This window comes from Pinus tabuliformis, chromosome 7 (assembly GCF_031772625.1).
Source record: "Pinus tabuliformis cultivar Carrire ecotype Pingquan chromosome 7, CPIR1, whole genome shotgun sequence".
NCBI classification, from domain to species: Eukaryota; Viridiplantae; Streptophyta; class Pinopsida; order Pinales; family Pinaceae; genus Pinus; species Pinus tabuliformis.
In genome coordinates, this window is record NC_142293.1 from 91,623,601 (window position 1) to 91,635,276 (window position 11,676).

The 11,676-nt window shown below is 35.2% G+C and overlaps 1 pseudogene across 1 annotated transcript; it reads left to right on the plus strand.

The window, feature by feature from the left end:
- Positions 1–1,289: 1,289 nt before the first annotated feature.
- LOC149245422 (putative disease resistance protein At5g47280) lies at positions 1,290–8,034 on the plus strand (annotated as a pseudogene). Its single transcript, XR_016266506.1, has 5 exons — positions 1,290–3,010; positions 4,361–4,762; positions 5,149–5,504; positions 5,650–5,858; positions 6,565–8,034. The product of XR_016266506.1 is annotated as a putative disease resistance protein At5g47280 (transcript).
- The last annotated feature ends 3,642 nt before the right edge of the window (positions 8,035–11,676 follow it).

Below are 11,676 nucleotides of genomic sequence, written 5' to 3' on the forward strand. Positions count from 1 at the left end.
TCCTTTTTTATCCCATTGTGAATCTTCTTTCTAATTTGTGTTATTTGGTCCTTTTTGGAGATCTCCCTCATTCTCTTTTCCTTTCGTTTAGGAGAAAGTCCTTTTCATGACTATCTAACGGGTTAACATTATCTAGTATATGATAATTAATTAATTTAAGTAATAAGTTTATGCTCATATTAGATAACTTTTTCTAATAGATTTATATTAATTAGTCACCCTAACCTTTGGTAATAAGAATAATTAAGTTATTTTAATATTACTATAATAATAATAATAATATAATAATAAATAATATTATTATTTTAGTTAATGTTAAATACATACAATTTCTATTGGTTATGATCCCTAGATCTATTATTATTTGTTAACATTTTAATCATTATGATTCACCCTAAATTAATATTAACTCTATATTGGATTAACATGTTACATAAAATAACACTCAATTCAAACCATAAAATATTAAAATAATATTTCAGCATTCTAAACTTTATTAAAATCCAGAACATTATAAAATATAATGATATCCACCCCAAGATAACTATTTATCTAATTATATTATTATTATTAAATAATTTAAATGATCAAAACTAGCCGTTTTGTGGGTCCATTATAACCGTTTGTCCAGTCTAGTCTAATACATCCAGTCAAACCTAGCCATTGGAAGATTTGCTATCCCTATTTAACATGTAGCCATGATCTGATTCTTCAACTTGTCTTAACTATGAACCACACTCGTTGATTTGATAGGCGTCAACAAATATATCTTCATGTGATTTATGCCAAAAAATTCTTTTCATAAACTATTAAATAATTGTTATATTATAAAAATATTATTATTTTTATTGTGGAATTAGTTTCGATTAATTTAATATTAGTTTAAAAACTCCAAGTTGAGTTCTCACAATGACTAAGTCAAACACTAGTTTATAACCTAAACATTTAATTTTAATTTTACTTTAATTTGACCTAATTAAACATAATATTACAATGCCTAATCTATTACATAACATTACTCAAACATAATATTATATTGCATAATCCATTACATAACATTTTACCACACTAATGTGTAGAGTGTTATTTTTTGTTTTTTAATAAAAAAATCATGAATAAACCAGTTCTTAGGCGTACATAATCTCGCTCCTGCTCGGCATTGAACTTTTTTTTTTAACTAAAAAAATCACAACCCTAAGGCCCTGTGCCCCTTCTAGCTTGATAACCAAAGCTAACGTGTTGAAATATCAACAAACGGTTATTGGGATCTACTTATTGCATCTGTATATTTTGTCAAACAGTTAAAAGATACATCTTTCGGTTCTCGTTCTCGGAAAAATGGCAATAATTCTCCAGTGGCAGTTAGAATTTTGTCAGACAGTTAAGATACATCTTTCCGTTCTCGTTCTCAGCAAAATGCCAATAATTCTCCAGTGGCAGTTAGATTCTTTCCTAGTATATGCTCTGTAAACCCAAAGACTTCCACCAGGCTTCGAAGTTCCTGGATGATAACATGAAATCCTAGTAAAATGATGGTCGATGTCCTGCAGTGACATTCATTTTGGTGCAATTTCTCCAAAAACATGATCATTATGTTGAATTTAGTAATACAATTCAAAAATTTGATAATGGATGAAAGTTTTAAGGTTTTTCCCAAAGAAATATTTTATATAAAGATATATGTTTTGATAATAGGTTTATCTGGAAATCGAATCTGTGTGGAATTGTACCCGTGTAAAGAGAATAATAACATTCTTCCCTCTATACTGCGCTGGTGTTTGTAAAGCGTGCCAATGATCAAAATTGGTTACAGAATCCGCACAGAAGCCTTCGAGGGACGCAGAGTACAGATCGCCGTTCACTAAAATCCAAGGGTTTGAGTCTGCTGAAGCCCTACCAATGGGTTTCTTACATTGGCTATATCATAAGAAACCACAACAGGTTCCATTTAATTTTAGGGCAAAAAAAAACACAAACTTATTTCAATCTGATATAATAAAATCGGATCATTTAAAAGGATTATCCAGATGGCACTTGAAAAATGTTACCTTCCGCTGGAATCCTGCAAAACAGAATCCATTATAATCCCATGGATTGCTAGTCATGTACTGTGACTCTGAAGCTCCCGTCAAAGCACATTAGATTGCCGAAAGTATAAATCCGATTTTGGGATAACATACCTTGAACGCTAACTAAGGTATATATATGTTCATTTGGCTGCACGCTATATAAAGGTATATATGTTTTCAATATCTGCACGCCAAAATAAGGTATATGTGTTCGCGATATAAATTCCAGTAGATATTGAAGGAAGGAAAACATCTTCTCGAACGAGATCACACGATGGATAGATTTAATTGCAAGAATGCATGCAGTAGATTGGATGGGCTGCTCACTGGCCTTATTCAAGCTCTTCAGCAGATATGTTTGTTGAATCTAGAAGCACCCAAAAATGAGCAAAATCCCAGCTATGAAGAGTTCCTGCGCACCCTCATGAAGGGCGTTGAGCTGGTAAAAGAGAGTGAGAAAACCAGCCATTTTATTACTTTTCACAACCTCAGATATACTTCTCGAATTCAGCAGCTGGAGAAGGAGATTTGTGGCTTCGTTCAGTGCCAAATGCCTCCCCATATATTGCTTGATTTGAAGAATCTCATAACAGAGCTCAAGAGTTTTCACCATTTGTACGAGGTGGGGTCAGTGGATGAGAGCGAGATGACTGAAAGAATGTGCAAATATGTGGCCAGGGTCAGCAATGATCCCCATGAGAATATCATGATGCTTCAACAAATGGGAGTAGAAGACCTGTTTGATGGAGCTGTTGATGAGGCTCCCTGTAGTTATAAATTATCAATAAATTCTGATTTTGTACTGGGGTTGGAGAAAAGCATTTCGAATTTGAAGAGAATACTGCTCCAGCAAGAGGTGTCAGTTGTTGGGGTGCAAGGTATGGGAGGGCTTGGCAAAACAACTCTGGCGTTAGCTCTCTTCAATGATCAAGAAATTAAAGGTAACTAGGGTTTCCATCTTTTGAAACCATTTTTCTCTCCTAAAAGGTACTTCGTTTTTCCTTTGGTTCCAGGGTAGCTGCTGCAAAAGCCAATATCTTGTTTATATTTTCTTTTACTCTCGTTTTTGCTAAAATCTGATACTTATATTACTAACAGAAGCAGATCCAACCAGGTCTGAGATGCACCTAGAGGTTGTGAAGTCGGAAGTTGCATGTCTCTACGTTGAGAAATGCATCCTTCACAACCTCAGACCTGTGTTTAGATAGGTTTGTGTTAGTGTCCATGTTCAATACAACCAATGCTCTGTCTAAATTCATTATACTATCACACAGACACATGCAAAAGTTGATGGATCACCCCTACCCCTACCCAAACTGTAGAATGCACCTCTCTTTTGTCCCTGCAACTAAAAGGGATATGATTGCTATCCCTGTAAGAGTACATAATTAGTTATCTTCACATCAAATAAGCCTTCCTCCTACCCATCAATGCAAGTAGAGCAAGTCCATGAGATCTCGCTATTGATTCTAGTAGAGCAAATCCTTGAGATCTTGCTCCTTAATGTGGCTTTTCACAGTAATTTCTTATGGCAATCAGATGCGTTGAACATTGAATCACTTTTGAGTTCAAAATGAAGAATTTACGAATTTTAGTTATTCTATCTTTGACGAATCTTCAAACGTTTTGACACACATTTTACGCCATAGCTAGTAGAGAGTGAACATCCTTACCGTGAAGCACTCCAGACAGGGTTGTGGTAACATCCAGGATCTCCGGAAGAACGCTCTACCAGTAAAATTGTATAATATACATGTAAAAACTCTTTCTAACCAAGACCAGACCTTCTTAACAAATTGGCACGTACAAGAAACATAGCCAACATCTTCCGAATCCCCATAATAGATGCAACTTCTGTAAAGCCTCTTTTATGAAGCCTTTCTTCAGTTGAGACTACGGAAACCTGGGTATCCCAAATGGCTTGCAGTTTGTTGTGGTATTTATATTTGTTGTTACCAAGAGTCCATATAGATACAAAACTCCACTGAGTCTTCCAAACTCTCCTAAGTTTGACTTCTCTTGACCAAAAAAGAGCCAAGTCAAACTAGCCACTGAAAGAATCAGTCAGATTGGTCAAAATTGGTATAACTCGACAAGTTTATATGCAACTTGGTCGAGTCCTGTAAGACAATGCCGTACTTGGTAAGGTTGAGACATGCAGAAATTATATTGTAGCTTTTCGCTTTTCAATGTCATGTTCTTGATCGTGTTTTCTGATAATGAAACTACTAACCTATTCTGTACAGATGATGGAATTTCTATCTAAGCACTTTTCTGTTTATTCATGTCAGGGATTTTCCAAAGCAATATCATTTTTATCACTGTTTCACAGTTCCCAAATTTAAAGGGAATTTTAGAGACTATGTGGGAGAAGATTGTTCGTAGGAAGAAACCTGAATTTCAGAATGTCGAGGATGCACATAGACAGTTACAGCAGCAGCTGCTGAGGCAAGCAAGGCCAACTCTGGTGGTGTTGGATGATGTCTGGTCAAGGGTAGATTTGGAAAAAGTGTTATTTGAAGGGGAAGGATATAAAACACTTGTGACAACCCGAGATTGTTCTACCATACCCAAAACACCTTCTACTCAACTTTATCAATTGCCATTGTTAGATGATACAGATGCTCTGTCCCTTTTCTGCTTTTGGACAGAGGTCAATCCCTTCCACTGCAGCTGAAACTCTAGTCAAGCAGGTATAACTCTGACAATACTGTAATGCTGTTGAAATGCCTTATATTATAGTGTTAAGTTTGTTGTGACTTTGGTTGATTTTACTAATTGCAATATACACAATCACTTTATATGTTTGTAATTACAAGCTATTACCACATTGGCATATCCCTATAATCAGATTTCCTTCTACAGTGATACTTCTGCTATTAATCAATGTTCCAATAATAAAGATTCTAGACATATACTGAATGGTCTTAATAGAATCATGTTTATCACAAAAACTATTAACTTTAGGTCGTTGAGCTTATTAGATGAGAAAATTACGTCTTCAACAACAAAAGTACGTGTTTGATGGAGTTTCCATCTATAGAATTTCCACTTATAGTTGTTAATGTATGAACCACAGGTGCAAGCAGAATGTAAAGGCCTTCCACTTGCTTTGAAGGTAATCGGAAGCTCTTTGCATGGTCAGCCTCTCCCGGCATGGGAGAGAGCCAAGAACAAGCTCTTAAATGGGGAACCAATCTCAGATTATCACAAACAAGGGCTTCTTAGAGTCTTGGAAACTAGTATTGATGTCCTCGATGAGGAAACAAGGGTTTGCTTCTTAGACTTGGGATCATTTCCAGAGGATAGAAAAATTTGTGCTGAATCATTATTGGACATTTGGGTTTATGTGCGAAAAATGGACTGGCAAGATGCTTTCGTCATCTTGTTAGAACTTGCAAGTAGAAATCTGTTGAATTTGACAAGCAATCTCAGGTAAGTGCCTTTGCAAGTAGAAATCTGTTGAATTTGATAAGCAATCTCGGGTAAGTTCCTTCTCGACTATTTGTTGTGCTAGGCTCTTTGATCATGGCTTCCTTTATCTTATACATTGTGTTTTCTTCTTAATTGGATGTAATAGCAGACCAGCCATCAATTATGGAAGTGCCTCTGAGCTGTACTTTTCTCAGCACAATGTAATGCGACATTTAGCCATATATTTGGCTTCCCGAGACAGTATAGTTCATAGGAAGAGGTTGCTTATGCCTAGTCAGGGGCACAGTTTGCCAAGAAAATGTAAGCTGCCTGAGGATCAAGCATTTGATGCTCAAATAGTTTCCGTTTCCACAGGTGGGTGATTCTAGCAGCCTGCTTAAAGTGTATGTACTTATTTGTTTGAAGCATTTGGAGCCAAAAGCACTGCATTCGGAATTTCTGTTTCTTTTCCCTAGCCCTTGTGTTTCCTGCTAAGCAAGAAGTTGAACCAACAAAGGATGCAGGCAGGCTGTCATGGGCCAGGCCTAGAAACCAGAGAACCTTGTGAATAAAATATTTTGAGGCTGTTTATAATGAAGTTTTTATTTTCTAAGCATTTCCTACCAAACTGCACTATCCAATCACCAAATTCTCTAAAAGCTTCTGCTAATATTTTTACGTTTAATACCAGTTATTTATGTTTTCCAAAAAATATATATGAACCAATTAATAATGTACCTTGGATACTTGTATTATCTGCTTTCCTTTTACGCAAAACACTACCTAGCAGTGTCAAGCAATTAAATTCAGGGTAAAACATTTATTGCTGTTGATCTACCAGCATATAAACGACCTGCATTCACATACAATATTGAGTTTGTGCTCAAGATTACATGTCCATGTCACTTGGGAATCTTACCTTATAATCAATAGCTGATCACTGTGTGATCTACATCTAGTGATCACAAACAAATTTCTAGGTGTTGGCCATTATGTCAAAAATCTTAGAAAGTGATTTCATAGTATGTTCAATAACCCATATGTTCTAATTGAACTTTGCATGTGTGGTTTATCTATGTAGGTGCCATGGAAGAGACTCAGTGGTGCAATATGAATTTCTCTGAGGCAGAGGCTTTAATTTTACACTTTTCTGCAAGCGAATACTTTCTTCCACTGTTTTTGAGTTCTATGAGAAAACTGAAGGTCCTCATAGTATTAAATTATGGGTCCAAGAGAGCCATAGTGAATGGTCTACCAGCATTATCTTCTCTCACTCAGCTTAAGACTATCCACTTAGAGAGGTTAATTGTTGCACCACTTCAAGAGCACAGTCAAGCCTTACTGAACTTAGAGAAGCTATCTTTGAGCTTATGTGAAGGGCTTGGAAATATGTCCAGGTTCCACAGTGCCCAGTCAAGCCTAGAGCTTCCCCTGATACTAGATTTTAACTTGGACCATTGCTGTGATTTGGAGGAGTTTCCTGCTGGAATTTGTGACATGACTTCACTTCAAAAATTGTCTATCACTAACTGTCACCTCCTTGAAAAGTTACCTGATGACTTGGGAAAGCTCATATATTTAAGAATGTTAAGGTTATTGGCTTGTCTAGGTCTGAAAGAGCTTCCAGCATCTATTGGAAAACTTGGGAAGCTGGAATATCTCGACATTTCGCTATGTGAGTGCTTAGAAGAACTTCCAGAGGAAATAGGGCAACTAAAGAAACTCAAGGAGCTTGACATGAGAGAATGTTCTCACTTGAGGAAGCTGCCTGAGTCAGTTGGAGGACTGAAATCTCTAAAGCATGTTCTCTGTGACGAGCAGATTGGGCAGCAATGGATGCAGGTCAAGAGCTCTGCTCTCATGGAGCTGAGAGTTGAAGTTGTAGAAGCACACTTCAGCTTGGATTGGCTGGATGGTTGACATCCTACCTAGACAGAATGCAGATGCAAGGAGTTTCAGCTTATACTGATAAGAGATCAAGACAAGCTTGTATTTTCCTATTATGAAAACTTGGTTCTCAGATGGTGTTCAAACTGTAGGTAGTTTCATTCTAATTATCCTTTGATGTACTGTGTATGCTAAATATAAGATAACCGATAGCAACCCTCTTCATTAACTACTGATAGTGACAAATTCAATTGCCTGGGGAAGTAAATAACAGAAACCTTGATTCTCGTACTGTCAGAATGTTGTAATTTTGCTAGTTATTAGCGCCAAGCCATACAGCCAGACATACTTACACGGTCAACCCAATGGGTTTGAGGCAGAATTCACCGTGAAGTCTCTGGTTATAGTCTATTTAAGATTAGAGTCCGGTTATTAAGGAGGTCACAGATTCCAATCGGAGCAAGTTCTATGAAGTGATCAGCTACTGTTGCGGTTGTCACCATCCTCCACGCAGATATTCTCGGGAGGACGTAGAAGTCCTATGAAATTTCCCGTACGTGTGTGCACAACAGCCCTAATTATCAACAGCTCTGGTAAATTCTTCATCTCTATTTTGGTAATATATATTTATTTTTATAAATAATTAAAATAGTTATTTTTGTTATGGCCTTGTCTATGTGTGAATGAACTGAAGAAATAAAAATTATATGGATATTTTTAATTTTTTAAGTATGGATCACTAAAATATGACTATAATTAATTAATTAAATAATACAAATTATAATTAATTAATTAGTTAATGCAAATTAAATGTGATTAATCATTATATTTAATTTATCCTTAAAATTAATTAATAAATATATTTTTATTAAAATAGAACTAAGTTAATGAAAACAAAATTAACTTTATTTCTAGACATTTGTTAATTATTTATGCCGAGACAAAATTCTAGTAAAACTGAATTTCTTTTTGGTAAAATTATAGGAATATGATTAATTTTGCGTTTTTGGAATGGTAGTTTTTATTTATGGTCTATTTGGAACAAAAAGATCTAGTTGAATCGAGAGGCTTATTCTATAGCTCAATATGATGTGTAAGGGTGTTTTTCCGTCATCAATGTTAAGATTTTGCTCATGTCGAGTTAAGATTTTGCTCGTGTAAGCCAATAGCTACTCCGAGTGTCAAGCTTTACAAGAGAGATCTTTTTAATCAATACATTTGATTATAATGTTTTTTTTTGGTAAGCTTGGTAGGACTCTCCGATTTTCATGTCCATTACACCCCACTACGGGGGAAGGGTAGCCCAAGATTTGAACCCAAGACTTGCGGTTCGGTGAGACTTTATTTCAACGGCCAATGCCACTTGAGCTACCCCATGCGGACGATTTGATTATAATGTTTAATAGTAACATTAACAAAATATTTTTAATAGTCAATTACTTTGCATCAATAAACTTTACATTTTATAAAACTAACAATTTAGACAAAAAATTCCCTTATAATGTCTTGAAGCTTGATATTTAATATTTAGAAAATAAAGGTAATATTATTTTATTAGGGAAATTTAGTGCAAGGAGTATTATTAAACCAACCATAATTTTGAGCAACATGTACATCTCCAAACCCGTATGGTTAGTTGAGGACCTTCATCCAAAATGAAATTACAAGAGAATCTTTGAAGACTTGAAAACTTATTTGGTATAGATTTTCTTAAACCATGTAGTTGTCAAGACTTAATTATCTATAATGGTATAAGAAAGGACCTTCTTGAAACTGAATGGCTTGTATCAATGGGCATTGTAATAGCTTAGTTGACCATGTCATATTATCAAAACCCTTAAACAAGCAAATAAAAAATGTAGAGATTATAGATAACTGCTTGGTTTGAATCGTAACCCTTAGTTTAACTTACATAAAAAATCAAATGACCATAATATGAATAATGAAAAGAACCAAACTTTTTTTATAAAACACAAAGAAAAATTTGTCTAAAATATTTAAATAATGTATTCAATCTCCTTCTTAGTGCTAATGATATTATGGACTTGTACTAGGATTTCATAATGAAGCTCTCTACTTGCATGTTCAAGTACTCATTAGTTATGTATTTTAAGAAGAATAATTGAACCTACCCTTGGTATGATGAATACAAGGCTTAGAAAAGAGATACAAGGGAGGCAATAAATTAATCCTAAAGTCTATGAAAATAAAAGAGTACTTAACTTCACTTAAAAACATTAACATGCATATTGAAACCCCAAAAACTTTTAAATCTCATTTAAATATGAACATTAAAACTTTTGGAGACTCGTCTTTACATTGGAGGTTAATAAGTAGGGTAAAATTGCTATTGAGGATTGGAAATCATACTCTCAAAGGTTCTATGAATCCCACAATGTCTTACATAACTTTTGAATGAATTTAACAACACATAAAGCTTTCACTATGAAATACATTGAGTTTGTGGTTAAGTGTCTTACGAAGGGAAAAGCTAAAGGCATTGAGGGTTATCATGCAAAAATTCTAAAATGTGGTTACTATATTATTATCTCTTTACATCCACAACTTTATCAATCTCGTTGTTGAGCATAATTTTCCTAAGATTTCAATATACATGCTTCTCATCTCTATTTTTAAAAGTTATGACAAAAATAACCTAATATCACCAGAGAATATATAAAGTTAAATGTATATGATATGGCCTCAATAATGACTATATTATTTGTTGGCATTATGACACTGGTGTTGTCCTTGATGGCAACTCACTCACAGGTCAGTTTAGATTTGATAAAGGGAAATTCACATTGTAACTGGTTAGTTTAGAGGTAACATGGCATTGGTACAGAAAAACAGGAAATTGGAACAAAGGTCCACTGATCAAAATCAAGAAGTTGAAGGAAAAGGATGTTGTAAGGTAGTTTAAGTTGTATATGCATGTTCACCTTGTCAAAGCAGCGTATACACGCGGGTTAACAGAACAAAAAGAGCGTATATGTATGCACACACTTTCACAAGAGGAAAAGCACATATGGGTTTGAAAATCAAGGAAATTTAGGATTAAAAAATGCCAAGGGTCAATACCATGGTATTAGCTCACAATATTGAGCGAAGTAATGGTTATTTGATCCCATCCAAAAATACCACAGGGTCTAAGTGTTGTTTTGGTCTGAGGTATCGAGAAAGGCCAAAATTATATAAGGAGAAGATCAAAGGGCCAGGTGTGCAAGTGAATGGGTTTCTTAGGAATACTTCTATCTGAAGTATATTTTATGTTGCAGAGGATATGATTATGATTTAATATAAAATATTGTGTGCACCTTGAATTCAACGTTGGATCAGGATCATGAGACCTGAAATGACTTATCATTGAATGATATGATATTGGTTGGGTTAGATCTGATTGCTTACACATATTTTATTCTTTAAATGTCATGATCTGGGTATGTCTAAAATCTAGAATAGCAAAGAAGTTGTAAGTTAGTATTTGCAGATCTATATGTTGGTTCGTCTTGGTGAAAGCGCGTATACATGTTGGTTTGAAGCTTCCAAGTAGCGTATGCAAAAGAAAACCCTGTTATTTAGAAATGATTGATTTATTTGATCAATGTTGCTGGTTTACTGTTGTCTGTCAATGATGCCTTCTTAGATCTGAAAGTAGAACTGAATGCATAAGGAGATTGAGTCTGATTGATTGATTGATCAAGTGAGAAGGGTGGTCTTTACTATTGACTGTCTAGATCTCTGTAATTTGACAGTAGATGTTCAGAATATTACTGGTTGGTACTATTAGCTTTGTTGACAAAAGGCCCAAAGATGGATCCATTAATGCACTTGACATTTTCAATTTTGGCTCAAAGGTCATCTAAGGATCAAAATCGGCGCAAGAGGAAAGCCCTTGGAAGGGTAGAAATGAACTATCGGGAGGCTCAAAACACTTTAAAAATATGAAAAAAGCATTACCGCAAACTTAAACTGGGCATTGCACAGCCACCGTTAGATCTGGCTGATCAACAGCCAATATCTAGGTGGTAAATCACATATTAGTTGGGAAGAGGTGACACGCTTAAGGCGGGTCGCATCGGTGGGGAGATATATATATATATATATATATATATATATCTATATATATATATATAATATATATATATATATAAGGCCCAGGGAATGAGCGATAAGGCCCAGGGAATGAGCGATCGCGATCGGATCGCATTGGCGCTATACCAAGGGGCAGGGCCTATGCACATACAGATGGGGGACCTGATACCTGGACCCAATGGCACTACAAATGATTTCTTATAAAATTTCA